This window comes from Diprion similis, chromosome 6, assembly GCF_021155765.1.
Source record: "Diprion similis isolate iyDipSimi1 chromosome 6, iyDipSimi1.1, whole genome shotgun sequence".
In the NCBI taxonomy this organism is placed as follows: domain Eukaryota; kingdom Metazoa; phylum Arthropoda; class Insecta; order Hymenoptera; family Diprionidae; genus Diprion; species Diprion similis.
The window spans coordinates 14,464,178-14,480,188 of record NC_060110.1 but is presented as its reverse complement, the minus strand read 5'-3'; the positions used below and the strand labels follow the sequence as shown (position 1 = coordinate 14,480,188).

The 16,011-nt window shown below is 45.9% G+C and overlaps 2 protein-coding genes across 5 annotated transcripts in view; one reads left to right on the top strand and one right to left on the bottom strand.

Moving 5' to 3' along the window:
- Window positions 1–6,692, bottom strand: part of LOC124406496 — a 92,443-nt gene extending 85,751 nt beyond the window's left edge. Inside the window, exon 1 of the mRNA XM_046881925.1 lies at window positions 6,557–6,692. The gene's annotated coding sequence lies outside the window, so the exon portion shown is untranslated. The remainder of the gene's footprint in view (window positions 1–6,556) is intronic.
- Window positions 1–16,011, top strand: part of LOC124406498 (autophagy-related protein 16-1) — a 230,123-nt gene that overhangs the window by 197,747 nt on the left and 16,365 nt on the right. The gene's annotated exons all lie outside the window — the stretch shown is intronic.

Sequence of the window (16,011 nt, the reverse complement as noted above, 5' to 3'; positions counted from 1 at the left end):
GCACAGCGCTGCTTGACGCTGAGTCAAGTGACCGGGCACATTTTTGGTAATCAGTCAAGTGCGGGACAAAGGATGCGTGCGAGGGGAACAAAGGCTGCGCCCCGAACCTTCTGAGGAGTTTTTCAACCGCTCGCAGTGTTTTCGAATGATATAACTTGATTTATATGTTTAATCGAGGAAAAAGGTGAGCTGCGCAGTTTTCTTCGAGAAAGAAAGTTGAAATTGATTTAAAAAAACACTCTAAGCCGTAGGTACTCTCTTTCATTCGTCGTACCAGCCTCGAAGCTTAGGTCTTTGCGACATCAAATTTCTGTAAAGTTTTTCACCACCCAAAGGCTGCTTCGTGTCGAGGTTGAATTTCGAGTTCGGTACAAATCTTATTGTAACCAGAGTACATATCCTATGAATTTAGGAAGTGCGATAAAAAAATTTACACAGTACCAACGATACATTTATAATTCTTGTGGAGAATTAATTCGTTTGTTTCAGAGAAGAATAGGCGAGGTAAAAAGAAAAGAAAATCCCTCCGTAATCAAGAGACCCCTTCGAATTACATAAACAAACACTCTGCGCTTTCGTGAGAGACGATTTGACTTTCTCATCGTTTGTTCCGAGGTGTAATGTTGGTAGTGAAATTTGTGTTCTTTTTAGCTGAATACTCTTTCTGAAACGTCTCTGTTAAACTTCACCTGTAAATTAAAATGCTACCGTATATCCACGATATAACAAGTTGAAGAAACTAAATACCACCGAAGTTACGATCCTGTAATTTTCGTTTACGTTGCCGAATTGTCGATCTCCAAAGCCTGCCGTACATACAACTGGCATCCGCACAAATAACAGAGCTCCAGAAGCGTAGCTAAAGATACAGTAAAACAATAGTGGACGGTGCAGGAATCTGCACATGAAAAAGATAATATACGCGGAAGAGTGCGTATATATGAACGTTGAGAGGTCGTCTTGCAGGGGGGTGGTGGAGGCGGGGGCGGCCAGACCGCCGTTTACCATCGAGGCCAAGAAAAGTTAAAATTGCAAGCGTAACGCGGTGCTGACGGAACGCGAACTCGCCGCGTTACGCGTGACACGCTATACATACACGTAGGTATATGTGTGTATAGGTGTGATGGGGCAGTGTAGAATTTTCATGATTTTAGTGGCAACCGAAGCAGCCCCACTTTCGGTATGCAACCAAAGATCCTGATCCAACGAGCTCTGTTGCGTGTTGCTTGTTTGTGTTTGTGTGTGAGTGTAACGCCGACTTACTAACGGTATAACGCACTGCAACGCAGCGCACGTCGAGCCTCATGCCTCTTCCGAGTGCAGCGGAATCGCCACGAAGATGGTCATGCGGCACGTAATTGCGCCCCGATCTTCGCTTATTCTGGTTCGGCTGACCGGCCGTCCGGCCGATCGCTTTATTCCCACCGGCGGGCCTCTCGGCACTCATCATCTGGGTCGCGGGGCCCCGGGTCTCTGGGCCTGACCGCGTTTCTGTGGGCGGTCCCGTTTTACCTCCCTTTAACGAGACTCGCGCTTCCCGATGCACCGCGCGCAGGTATATATATTAACACCCGTCGGTCTCGATGTGCGAACAAAGCCGGTGAACTGGCTACAGTATAAGCGATTTCCCCCGTTCAATGCTCCGATATGTCGCAACCCAGAAAGAGAGAATGAGAGTAAGCACGTGCATTCCCGGATAAGCTATCGTCGTCGGGTGCAACGGGAAGAGAGCCTTCTTTTTCGTTATGTGAAGGAATTCCCATTGCCCCAGAATACACAGCTGTCCCTGTTATTCCATCGCGGTTGCGAATGTGTGTATAATGTGTATCTATGTAACATATATAACACGCGGGGGAATTTCGCTGCGAAGGAAACGTGTGAACTGCCTACTAGACATAACTGCTCGTTCGCGCGAAAGGCCGCAGGATATTTGCGACGCGGACGCCGCGTGTTATTATAATGTGTGTGTGTGTCTGTCTGTGTGTGTGTGTTTCTATGCAGAGCTCTTACGCCGGCATTGGTAACATTTCATTGATTATAACACGCCAGTTGATAGTCTGCGGTTGAGTCAAGCGGTTCTCGGGAAAGAACTATACATACATATATATTATATGTAGTTCTACGGCTCGCGCGGTTTTTAGTTTGAAAATTTTTATCGTTTTTTTTTCTGTTTTCTATCGTTTTTCTTCCTCCATTCTGCGCGTTTAATGCCGCACGCGGTCACGCACAACCGAACGGATTATTCTCCCCCCGATTCGATTCCGCGTCCCGTTTTTCACGATCTCTCTACTTCTCTCTTTTCCTCACTCTTTCTCTCGCACTCTCGTTCCCCTCCAATGGCTCAATTGCTCGCCGATGAAATATATCCAATTTTTCTGGATAACCTTTCAGCTCGCGGCCGAAGTCGACGTGAGCTGACTGTAACGTAATTGCCGCTACATCCGTTTAAACGTCACTGGGATAGCCGAGCGTCGCGTCGCGTCAGTTAGGTATGAGCTTAATGGGTGAATGTTTAATAGGCGCACCCACGCGGCGCAGACTCGACTCCCATCCGTCGGTGCGACGCGCGATTCGCGCTGCTCGCGTGCCCCCGAGAAATAAAGCAAATCATTCGGAATACAAGGTATATACAGAGGCGGGTGGTTATGCCGACCAAGTAACGAGATTGTGCAAGCCGTCGGGGTCGGGTCATTGTTGCCTTGTTATCCACGCATTAGCGCGTCCGAAATTGCCAGACAAGGCGCAACCGCGGGGCCCCGCAAAGCCGAAGAAGAGACTTCGAGAGTTCGAACAGTACCGACGCTCTTTATACCACGTCACACTTGGCCCAAAGCAGTATGATGAGGCGGTTAGCAATTGTGTCCCCCGCGCAACGGAGAGAATAAGAGAGAGAATGAGAGAGAGAGAAAGAGAAACGGAGATGGGAAACGTCACGACGGGGCCCCGCCGCGGGATCGGAATAACGGTACCCCACCTGAGCAAGGCAAGCGCCACTTAAAACTTTATCCCGTGCCTTTCGAGTAACGCAATTTTCCTCCCAAGGCGAACGAATATTTTTATACACTCCGCAGGTATACATATAGATATAGACAGCCCGACGTCACGTCCGTCAGTCTCTCTCTTCTAGGTATATACCAGCTACGTCTGTCCGTTCCGACGTTGTGGGCACGCTTTTCACGGATAAGACTGCGGTTATTGTACCTTATACGTATACGTTTCTGCGGAATTGCTGCAGCCACGGTGATAGACGACGGCTCGCTTGACTCGAGACGAGTGTGGGTGTCGGTATCCTTGACTTTTTATCCACGTAGTGCAGCTGGTTGACATCGAGGACGTAGTCGAGTGCAGCCGGAAGTTGGGTCGAATGAACCAACCTTGGAGAACCGCTGCCTCTGGCCACGTGGCGATAACGTTCTCATAAATCGCGATCGCAACGTGAGTCAAGTCAATTTTACGATCATGTTCGCACCGTTTGTTTATTTATGCATAGGTATATCTTCTTTCTTTCCAATTATCGACGAGAACGTCTCGAGGGTATTTTGCGATGGCATTTCACTCGAGACTTGATACGTCACTGCGGTGTTTGCTCGACGTCTCATAACCGGTAAAAGTAAAAGCAGTTTGTGTACGGAATCGGTTTTGCGTCTCTGTAAGCATTGGCACAATGTCTGGACATAAAAGGCGCTCTTTTGACTGAATTTTTAATGCTCATTAGGCTCCAATTATCACAGCGAGACATTCCGAGATTTGAATCTGAATGACTTTTGTTCGTAGCAAAAAAGGAAAAAAAGTGGATAATACTTGAGTGTACAAGCGATGATTATTCCGATTTCGGATATGAAGAGATGGGTCATCGCGAGACAGTTGAAATGCAGTATGAATATTTATTCAAAAGACACGTTATTTACTTCCCAGTCTTAAAGTCCCGTCTTATTACAGGAATAATTTAACATTTAATTTATTTCCGATTAGAGGATAGAATAAAACGAGAATACGCGTACGTTTAACCGTTTGGTAATTACGCGGCTGTTTTTATTTGCTGCAGAAATTTAAGGAGCGCGTGCTTAGAAAATTGACTATCTCCGGATGTGTCGAGCTCGCCCTGCGTCTTCTACAGTATACTAGTTGCAACAACTCGCTAATTAGCGGTCGAGTCTGCCGAGATTGAGACGATTGAATTATAATCATACCCGGGGCGTAATCGAAGCAACAATGAGTGTGCAGCGAGACCAACCGAATAATTAGAATTCCTTAGCAGGCAACGAGCAATATAGATATAATACCTACCGACCGTGAATCCGTTGCCAATATAAAATAATTACGATAGGCCCTACGATCAGCGGGTTGTTCAATTTCACGAAATCCTTCGACCGAATGAACGCGCTGCCGCAGAACCTTGGACTGCGGGATTGGTAAGCCAAACTCGTTATTCACCGTTCCTTCGAATTTGAATACGCACGGCTCGCGTTCGAGTAGCGAATATGATAATAACTATATTTCGGTTAGGGGATAGCAATTTCTCGATCGCAGCTCCTCGCCGAATGATAATCTCAAATTCTCACCGCACGCTGCACGAAGTCGAAGCTAGACATGCATGCGCATAGACATACACACGTAATCGGCGTGCGCGATGTGCACTGGATTGCTGGATTACTAGATTGAGAGCGTATAATCTCTGATCGCCTCGTAATCCCAGGCGAGGTGATTCGAATCTCTCTCCGAGGACTGTAATTCAAATCAAGAGCTGAGACATGTGGTTTGTGGTGGCGGCACTCTTTCCCTGAGGGTGGTCCCTAATTGGTTGAAACGGTTGTCGGAATACCTCCTCGGATATTACTCTCATTTGCAAATAAACAACCAACGAAACAGCTGCGGAATTTGATTGCTTTCGGTCCTTTCGGGATCTTCGTTTTGTTTTGCCCGTATAAATTAGCCCGAAATCTCGTCGAGGTCTCAAGTTATGTTAGAGGGGTGCTTTATTTTTTATTTTATCAGCTTTTTTTCATCAAACACCAGCCTGTAACGCGCTATAGATATGTGTAAGCTCGCTGAAGTTGACAGGTGATGAGGCCAACGGTTTCTCAGCAGTGTTGCGGAAATTTCACGAATTAAAGTAAAACCACTTGGCAAAAATTGCCGCAGATATAATTTGGTACGCGTACGCACGCGTTTCGAGCTGTATTCCGCCTCTCGGCGTCAATTTCCATTTAATTTTTTCCAACTTCTCAAGACTCGTCAGAATTAATGAGTAATAAGTAAACCCTGTTGATTACGATACGTCGGTATAATGCTATACAGCATAGGATAAAGCACTCGCAAGTACAAAAGCTCACCCATAATTCTCCGCGTACAAATAACTCGAAGATTTTTAGGGCTCTCGAGACGTTTGGCGGCTCGAGGATCGCGACTTGGGTACCGCCACACGTATACGCACGGGGCGGGCTGTTAACCTTTTGCAAACAATGATTCAAGAGCGGAAACAACGCTCTGTATACCCACTCGACGCTGGTTCTTATCAGCGTTACCTTTGGTTACCCTAGCTAGCTAAATTCCTACGCGATATCAAAGGCAGCTGCGCGATACACGCCGCTCGCACTATGGGAAACACAAACCGACACCCACCCACCATAACGAGCCTTTAGATAGGCGTAATAAGCCTCTCGAGGCTGCACTCTAGGCACGGATTTCGCTCGCTTTCTTTCTTTCGCGGACAGGAAAACGAGCGCGTTGCGCCGCAGGGTCGTAGCCCCAAGTTCCGCACTGTGAATTTATGCTAATTCCGGTTACGTGACGTCAAAAAGGTAGATTAAAAGACAACGCGCCCCGGGAATACGGCTCAGGCTTTCGTCCCCCGGGTTTTGAAAGGATTTAAGCGCGCAGGTTGTTTCTTTCATTTCTCGTCGCCTGGGTACTTCTGCTTTTGAAAAAGTCAATTTCCCTACACTCCTCTCGTCGTCGTCGCGGTAACACGACGATTCTGCGAGCAACGAAACTCTCTCGCGAAATATATTTCGCTTCACTCCAGGGTGGTAATTCCTGATTCCCGTAAGTTAGAAAATGATGTAACCGTATACCGCAATGCCACGAACGACGAGTGACTACGTTCGATTAAAAGTCGACGACCTGGCACCGTTACCATTCGTGGATAGGTACGTGTAAGTAACAATTTCCGAACCGAGATCTTCGCCGATAGTTCGTCAGATCAACAACATTAAAAGTCCGCTTCCCGGTGCGGAATGAAAATTCAATCCAACCTTATACCCGCGGCGTAATTTTTCCTACTCTAATCTCCCTCAAGTGGTATAAAAATTAAAACAAACTTTAAATCCGTTAGGATTTCCGAAGCGCGAGGATCATACGCTGCGTCTTATCCTTGAGGGTGAACCTTCGCCTCGCGAACTCGTTTCAATTATTTAAGGTAATCCGAGAATATCGCATCGCAAACTTAGAGACCGGTGATAATTCCACATCAACGAATCGTAAGAAATATCGCTTTTCGACGGATGAAAGTTGACGTAGGTACGCAGAAATTAGTGGCGGAATTTGCTTCACCTACCTGAAAGATGACTTGAACTTCCTTCGGAATCGCTATCAATCGGGCCGAGAAATGTCTCACTGGAGGAGCTCGCCTTGCCCTTGGACTTGAGGTGCCGTTCACGGCCACAACCAACACAGAAATGCGACGATCCCAAGGCGTGCGTCCACTTTTCCTGCCTCTGCACCAGGTGGGGGGATCTGCCTGGCTGCCGCTGGCAGGTGGAATGTCCAATTGCTCAAACGCTAAAACGCTCTGGATGGACGTATACGTGAACCTAATTGCTCCTCGTGAGTCAATTTCTCGTCCCGATTTATCATTTCGAAATAACATTATCTTGTGTATTTTTCAAATTTTTTATTTCTTCTCTGTCCCCGAACATTTACCAGAATCTTGCAACCGGTTTAACGCAGCGAAATGCTTTCGAGAAATCCGAGCAGCTGCGATGACTCCGAAATGGAATAAATTTCTTTTTCTTACTTCGCGTGTATCGCAGTCATACGTAGGTACCTGAACGTTGGCACAAATTGATACCGGTATAGGGTAGGCATGTATATATGTATAAATATATAAGACGAGTTCCGAAAAGTTGTGGAGACCGTATCAAAGTAGGTAACGAATGAAAGGTACGTGTGTTGCGAATAAAAATAAAAAGGAACTAGGTCTGCGAGTACAAAGAATATCGAAATCGGCACGCGTACATGATTTGAAATTGAAATTAAGCGCTGTTGTGCTGCGACTGGTGAAAAAATTGGACATACACCGGGGACGGTTAATTTCCTTTTTGTGCGAGAAGACAGGCGCCGAAATCTCGTTAATCGAATCGTTATGGCATAGCATCAATCGCACCTTTCACGGAACAATATACAATATATGTATACCCATGTCGGTTATACACGAGCGCATCAAAAGATCCGATGATAGTTTCTCCTCTTTTTCTTCTCCATTTCCTCAGTTCTATCATCAATAGATCCTTACGCAACGTATGGTCTATTCCTCACGTGCACGTGCGTGCCGCTTGCGAGACTCACACTTCGGGATCCCGAGCCTCTCGTTCGTTTATCTTCTTATTATTTCAGTGAGAATCGCACCGTAAAGAATGTATCAGATACTACATGTAACAAAAAAATTGATTATCGGCTCCTGCCGAAATGTCACGACTTATAGTATGGGGCCTTTTTTATTTCATTCGTCCATCTTTTATAATCCAGCAATTCCCCTCGTCGGACAAGCAGACTACGTGACACGTGGTGGATGCATTTTTTTTCACCCAATCGTGAATTCTGGTAGAAATAATTAAAGGCATGCCTTGGAACCGCGGTACCCGTTAGTTCTTACACAGATTGATTCCAAAAAGCTATTCATCACGTCTTCGTCTCGCAGCCCGTCGTTTTTCGCGGGAACAATCGGTCACGGACAAGCGATGCCGCGCGCTCGGCCAACTCGAATCGCGAACATGCAGGAACGCGGATCGAACACGCAATATTATGTACACGTACGTATGGTAACCGTATGGTAGGTACCTCTAGGACCTCTCCTCTAACCGATATCGTCGATATGCATCCCTCGCACGCATTTTCCACTAAATCCCAGCTTTCAAGTTTCGACGGTCTTCGGACCGCATGCAAAGCAAAGCGCGAAAATTCCAATTCAATGAGTGCCCACTTTTTGAATCCTGATAATGAAAAACTGAGGCATAAATCGACCTCACTTTGCAATCCTTAAACGTAAACCTGCTGCTATCTCGTGTTTATGCGGGATTTTTCATACTGTGGTAACCGAGCTTTTACCTTGTAGCCTTTTTGTCTCGATGTGCTGAATTTTTTTACTGCAGTAAACAGGTGTTGCGGTACCCGGCACTACTTGCCGAGGGGGGAAAATTCATGCATATAAATTAAGGAACTACATATACATACGCGTGCGATAGTGTGGGTGTTATGGTCGTATAAGGTTACGGAGCAGACATGGTATTTTTAAGTTTTTGTTTGCGAAATGTAGCGACTCTTATTATCCTACAGGGTTGGATTTAAAAAATTTTAACCCCTTGTTTACCGTTGAAATTTTGCTCAAGAAATAACTGGTCACCCGTTTAGTAGACATAAGTGGCTCTATGGCTAGAAACCCGTTAAAAATAGTACCTACAAGTACCTCAAAATCCAAATCCGATGTTACTTTAATTATGAAAATATTTCCTATCTCGCCGAGAAAGATTTCCTCTGTGAAATTCTCAATTCAAATTAAATCCGATCTGCACTGACTTCAACTTTATTATTTAACTTTATTATTTACGTTATTCAACTCCTGTTGTATAGATAAGTTAAAATGATAAATCGTTTTTCACAACGGGGGTATGCAGTATAGAGGCCGTTGATTTTTATAGATCAAATACGAGATCGTTGCAGATTGAAAATTTTTGTTATCACCCCTTAGTGTTCTTGTCGCGTAACGAGCTCACTGAACTGTATATTGAACGGCAGCATCGCTAGACCATTTCCGATGTTAGTTACGTGCCAAATATGTTTTCACAGTGCAGTGCAGTCGGGAAATTACATAATTTAATACATACTTACTAAACCATTAAAAGTGAAACATGTAGTTATATGTACGATATATAAAGGATACTCGGTCCTCGTCAAATCCAGAGAAATCGATGTCAACAACTATTATTTATGCTATAATAATTCCATGCCACATGCATTATGCGAACTTAATGTGTTGGACGAGCGATATTTTTGGTACCGATTGTAATCTAAATGTTAATGACCACAATTTGCGTATAGGTATAATATTCATTACTCGTACATTTCGAATCCTAGTTGATTATCCTAGATTTCAATTACCTGATAATAGAAATTTATTATAACAATGCTGCGTGCTCTAATATTTGTTTGTTTTTCACGTGTAATTTTTCTCACAAGTGACGATCGGAAGAAGAAGAAATAAATTTTCTGTTGGATATCGGCAGAGGAAGAAAAGGTTTATCCCCCGCAGCAACAAGTTCATTTTTGAAGTGTAGAAAATAAGAAAAAAAATAATCGTTAATTGGATCGCTTTTTTACGATGAAAAAATCGTCACCCTACTCCATAGAAATTGAGTTGGGAAGAGTATAAGCTGAGACTAGGGTGATGTCTGGTTTTTGTCACGATGCGACGAAAGGCATCTATCGCTAATTAATGGTAAGTGAACCGTCCGACGCCACGAAGCCATTCATTAAGTTGTTCGATTGTCCCCCATAAGTCACACGTTCACATAATACGTACTTATTAAGATAACGAGACACGTATATGTATAATTGAAATTCAACTATCCGCCGCCCGGTCTGTTGAGTGTCTACCGTTTCAGCGGCGGTAGCGACGCGACGCTACACCAACAACGTAGCAGTTCCTTAAACTTGGACTTGTACGCCCACAATTTTTGATACTCATTCGTGTAACACTCGAGTTGATTGCGTCTAGTACGAAACGCGTAATACCAGTCCGGGCTAAAATAGGTTAGTTGACGGAATAAAAGAGTATAACGTTGAAAAGGTGAGAAAAAACTTACTCGAGATTTACTTATTCGCATCGCGTAGCGTAAGGCATGAAACGCCGCGTCGTATACGCAAGTCCAACCGGTATATAAATAAAAATCTGGTAACCGCGCAGATCTTGACTTAACTGTGCTACATTCTGCCCGTTTAATTAGAAACTTCCTGCGTAACGAAAAGAGAATCCAGCCATACGTTATTAAGCGGTATAATTAGTATATACGCATTACACATTGCCAAACCAAGTCTGGCCTGCACACACCGGTTAACCCAACACGTGAGAACGGTTACAAAATCCTCAACTGTACTCATGAACGGCCGTATATTACGCCAAACGTGGTATTTAACGAATACGAAACGTTTCTCCCAGTTGAAAATATCCGAGTCTCTCCTCGAGACGCACACCACGCATTATTATCGTCATCATCCCGGAAACCTTCCTTTGTGAGAAGGCGCGCGTCCTCCTCCAAGCCTGTGTAGGACACACCGATCCACCGTTAACCTTAATTCCGAATAGTGAGAATCAACGCGTCCCCCGGTTTCTTCTGCACATACAATTACCCACTCCACGTCCCTGCATCCAGAATTACATACCTGGTGACACAGGGATATCGTGATACCCGGTGGAAACGGCAGCCCACATCCATCCGGTGGTGGTCCCGGCTCCTCGCAAATACACCTATGCCTACATGTGCGCCGTGAGTTTTCTCATCGATCATCCACGCGGTTATTCGCGTTGAAGTAATCAAGAGAAAAGGAACGAACAAGATATAGAGAGACGGGCAAAGGGAAGAAAAAGCACCGTGAGAGGGATGCGCCCTCTGGGACTCGTGAGTATCACATGGCAAATTATGTGTTCTACATTGATTCAAATCTTCTGATAAGATCAACCGGTTCCTGCTGGGCATGAAACCCGTTATCAGTGAATTCACACACTGCTTTTTCACTAATCGAGTTTCTCGCAGTTAGTTCAAGCAACAAGACTTGAACGCGATATTCTAATTAGATTAACGCGGCGACGCGACGTCGCGACGTCCGTGCCTATATATGAGCTCTCGACGGTGGGCACCTACGTGTGACTCCCTAGGCTCCCATCACCCTAAGCATACACAGATATAACCCACACGTACCTACCACGTATGGACGAGAAGACACCGCCGGCTTACCCCGGCTCGAGTCGTTCATTTTCGTGCGACGTCTCTCTCGCCATAACGATCCTTCACAGGTTGTTTGGAAGGACAAATTACATCTAGTGTAACGGGTACCCGCCGCCGTGCAGACATTGACAACGTGATAACGCGCGCTACGGAATTGATCGATGTAGTCTACGCGTGTAACTCGCATACATATGCATGACTTGCACCGCTCGAGTCACTTCCCGTTCCTTTTTCAAGGACTGTATTTCGGCAGGGCACGATATACGTGTGTAGATAAGCGCTGCAGCCTCTCGCTGGCATAAACCCGTTATATATCAGTCCGACTGCAGGTTTTTGACGGCGCTGCACGCGCCCACTTTTACGATCCGTAAATTGGTTACACCCTCCTGATACCGCGAATTTCTCTTCTCTACTCTTTCCTGATGCGGGCATTTATCGATAAAAGACTTTAACGCGGTTGAATCGCTGCGCTTGTTGTACGCGAACTGCATCGATGATTTCGACAAAGTGGCGTGACCGTTGCTGCAGAGAACAAGAAGCTGACATATAGGTAGACGTTAAGAAATTAGCACTTTATGGAGATGACGCGGTCGGGTTTTTGTACTATGTACGGTGTTCCTGATATACTTGATAAATCCACTCAGCTATGTATATATTCACCTGCATGCAGATGCGAAGTTATACGTGACTTAGTTACATCCTCGTTTACTTAACAATGTTATAAGGTTACGGGCCATTATCTTGTAAAGCGGTTATAGCAGTTATGCTGCATTAAATATTAGTCAGAAAACAAGCCAGCTTTGTAAGTACTTATAACCAGAGGTCCAGCGCGTTGGCCTGGAGCAATGGAGCAAGGATACTCTTTCCGCCACCGAGCTGCAGGTGCAACGATACCGCGTCATCTTACGTAACGGGTTAAAAATTAACCGCACCTCACCTCCGAGATGAAAGTGTCATTGTAATCATGTTAATTCTTCTACCTGGACCCGAGACGCGTGTACTCTCGTGTTTGACGGACGAATATGGTCGTGTGGTCATCTCGTCGTCATCCGTTCGACCTTTCTTCTTAATCCACGAAACGAATCTTCCGAGGTGTCGTCGTTTATAAAGTTAAATAGAAAGAGTCAGAATGAACGGAAAATATAAATTCCGCCCCCCGCTAAAATTAGGATGCATGTATACGCGCTTATAGGTATAGCTATACGAATAAAACGGGCAGTGGGCCAAACCGCACAGGTCAGTGATGCCGTTGCGGGTCTAAACTTGGAGAACGACCTTCGGCCGCGAACGAGATGCTCGAGGATAACGATTCGCGGTAACTGAGAGCCTGGAGTCTGCGGTGAAAAGTGTATAATTGGTTTCTCCAAACGTCTGAAGGATGTCTGTATATATAGGTACGCGCGAGTGCTGCCGCGAAGATATTAGGTACGTAGGTACGCGAACGCTTCCTGGTTCACCGATGCGTCAATATCATTTTACCACGCGTGTATGTAAAACGGGCTTCTTACGCAGCTCAACTATGAAACAATTTCATTCGTTGGATAAGTGTGTTACAGCAGAAAGTAACGCGAATGCATGCTGCGTCGGCCTGCGGGGTATGTTACGGGTATAAATATGTAGAGGATGGCTCTCGTAAAATCACATCCTTTGAAGGCGCGACTTACGAGGGAGTGATAATAAAGCAAAGCAAAGGATATACTTCGATGTGTCGTTAAGTCAGTCGACTCGATCGCACTCTGCTATGTAACCTCAAGTATCATCTCCTCTTGCCCCGTTAGCCTCGCGACTTTCTCGTAGCAAACTATGGTCACCCCGCTGCATGGACAATCGGACGAAATTGAAGATACTTCTGGCTCATTCATATCACCGCGCAGAGAGGCCGCACGGAGAATAATGACTCGCGATTCCGAACGTGTGAAAATCGCAAAATCTTGCATACAGAAATTCTCCAGCCAGTTTCGAACGACTCGTCGAAGAGGTGAGAAAGAATTCATTTCCCGCTTTCCGAAGATCGGACGACAAAATATTATTCCAGTCAGCGTTGTATAACCAGTATAGGTAATGTTGCGTAGAGGGCTCCGTTGCGCATCGTCTGCCACCACGGCAACTAGTTACACGTATGAAATAATCTATTATCTAGAAGGGGAGTTATCTGGTGCGGGCATTGAATCGCCAAGGCCGTGGAAGAGCGTCGGCAGAGGAGTCGCACCGCGGTCATCGACCCTCATTCCACCGTGCACAGCGACTGCTCCTGCCTGCCTCCGTCTCTCCCTCCTACCCCTCCCCCGTTGCATCTCCCTCTCTCTCTCTCTCTTTCTCTCTCTCTCTCCCTCTCTCTCTCTCGCAGTTCTCCTCCGACGGCCTACCTCACCGTCCCGCAGGCCTCTCTATGCAGTCCGCGGTGGAAAAGATGCACCGAGTTCTCTTCCTCCCTCCCCAACTGTTGCAGTAGTAAGCTCCCACATCTCCTACTAAATAACCGCTGCTTCGGTTCACCCGGCTCGGCGCAACCGCCACCCTCCTCGACTCGGCATACCTGCAGAAGCACCGGGAGGAAGTGCCGCTGCTGGCTAGGTGTGCAGGGATCTTAATAATTAGGAAAAATATCACGCTGTGAACCGTGGGTATACCTAGGTACTACTATACTGGCAACGTCTTGGCATCGGCTGAGACGGGACTGCATGTCCGATTCATCCAGTGGTCCATGTTCGCCATGCAGGTACAAGTGGAATAGTTTCAGTTTGTAGGCAGAGCGAAGAGGGTCGGTGATTCAAACAGCGCGAGAGGGTGGGCATTGCATAGTAGGCATGAGTCGATGACGCGACGTCGTTACTGTGTGTAAGGTTGTAGGTTGCCGGGGTGTCTGATTACCCCCTAGGATGTAATCCGCGTGCGCCGCCAAATTACAGTCCCACCGTTCTTCTATCCAATGGCGCGGAAAATGCAAATATTCTAGTGCATTTCTTATACGATTCCCCCGGCGTTGTTATGGTGTATGAGGTTTTGCTGGCATTGCAGCATTCGCCTTATTCAGCAGGTGAATCCTCTTCCGCGAACGGAAAGTGAGTAAACAGGCATACGGAAATCGTCGGGATCTTCTTAGGGTCGTTTGATAATTCGTAAAAGGTCATGAAAAGACCACAGCGTAATATTCGATGGATGTGCAACGCTATCCTCGAATATATCCCAAGCTGCTCGTTGATTTCTTCACTGACGTATAGATACACGCGGCTTATGTACAGTACCTACGTATAAGGCTGACTTGCGTGCATCGAGCGGGTATATTTACCGGAATACAATACGTACACCGCTCACCCAGCGAGATTGTTGTGTTTTACAACGCCAAAGCATCGCTCCGCGTGTCGGAACACGTTGCACACTGTAAAATTTGCGGCATCCCAGATAATACCGACCACTCCAAGAGGAGGGTGGTGGTTGGTGTAACGCGTATCTGTTGAATCAGCAAACTAGTTCGCTCCTATAGTCGCGATCATAAGTTGCCGAGGAGAGCCCAGCCGCGATGATTCTCTAGGAAATATACTATACGAATACATATAGGTATATACATGTATATTCGAAGCAAAAGCTAGTAGTAAGTATTTACCTTGCCCTCTCGACCCGCAACGCCGACTGCACTGCACCGCTAGACTCGTTTGACCCATTTGTCACGAAGAAAGCAAACGGCATGCGAATTGCCGGGGAAAAAGTGCCGGCGCAAATAGAACCTGAATTTCACAACTCGATTCCGTCTACTGTTCCCGTATACCTATACACGCATTGTTGAACGATAATAACAATCGACGGTTCAGCAGGAAACGATTCTAGTCTTCCGACGTATATAGAAAACCAGAGGACCGTATTTTCCTGCTCTGGAACCGACTTGAAAGCCTGACCCAAGGGTTCAACCCTCGACGCGACGGGGACTAATCGTCAATTGGAAATTGCCAATTCTTATAATAGCGTGGCTGGTAATAATTGATAAAACGAAGAAAATGTCGTAAAGTTCATTGGGCGGCGAAATGACACGAAAGCATGGTTATTCCGCCAACTAGACCTAACGACGAGACCATCAAAGTTTTCTGGTGTCGCTCGGCTAAATCGTGAACGATGTGCCCTGGTGAACTTCCGCTGCTGATAATGTGCGCGAATCTTTCCTTTCGTTGGAACACGTGGTGCGGCAGGTGGAAGGGAATATCATGGCGGAGGTGAAAGCTCGTTTTGCAAGTAGTCTGAAATTTTTTAAAACGAAGGTTAAATAAGCATGGGAATTGCCACGTCCAATGCTTCACAACTTGCCATTTTCACCCCGACACCATAAGCCGTATTCCTCTGTACAGGATCATCTGGAACATGCTTTGAAACTCGCGTTATTATACGTGTTGCTCAACGAGGCTTTGAAAAGTTGTGTATCCATTTTCTGGGAAATACGTGCTGCTTTCAAGTTGTAAGAGCAGCTTTTGATGCCACCTCCAGTTTATTACGCAGGTAGATATAAAGTTTTCAACGCACTTTACCGACCAGGCAGAAATGCTGTTGGCACCATATACGTATACCCTACACGTAATTCAGGATGGTATAACAAAGTTCAATACGGTCGCATGAATGCACTTGATAATTTACACGCGCTACTCTAAGTTTGCCTATCGCCGATGCTTTCGCAGCGTATAATATCTATAAGAGATTTCGTTTGAGAAAATCTGACGATGCGTGTAAAAAAGCGATACATTTCTGTCGTGAAAACGCTCTAATTAGGAAGAAAGAAAAAAAAACGGAAAAGCGTGGATGATGTGTA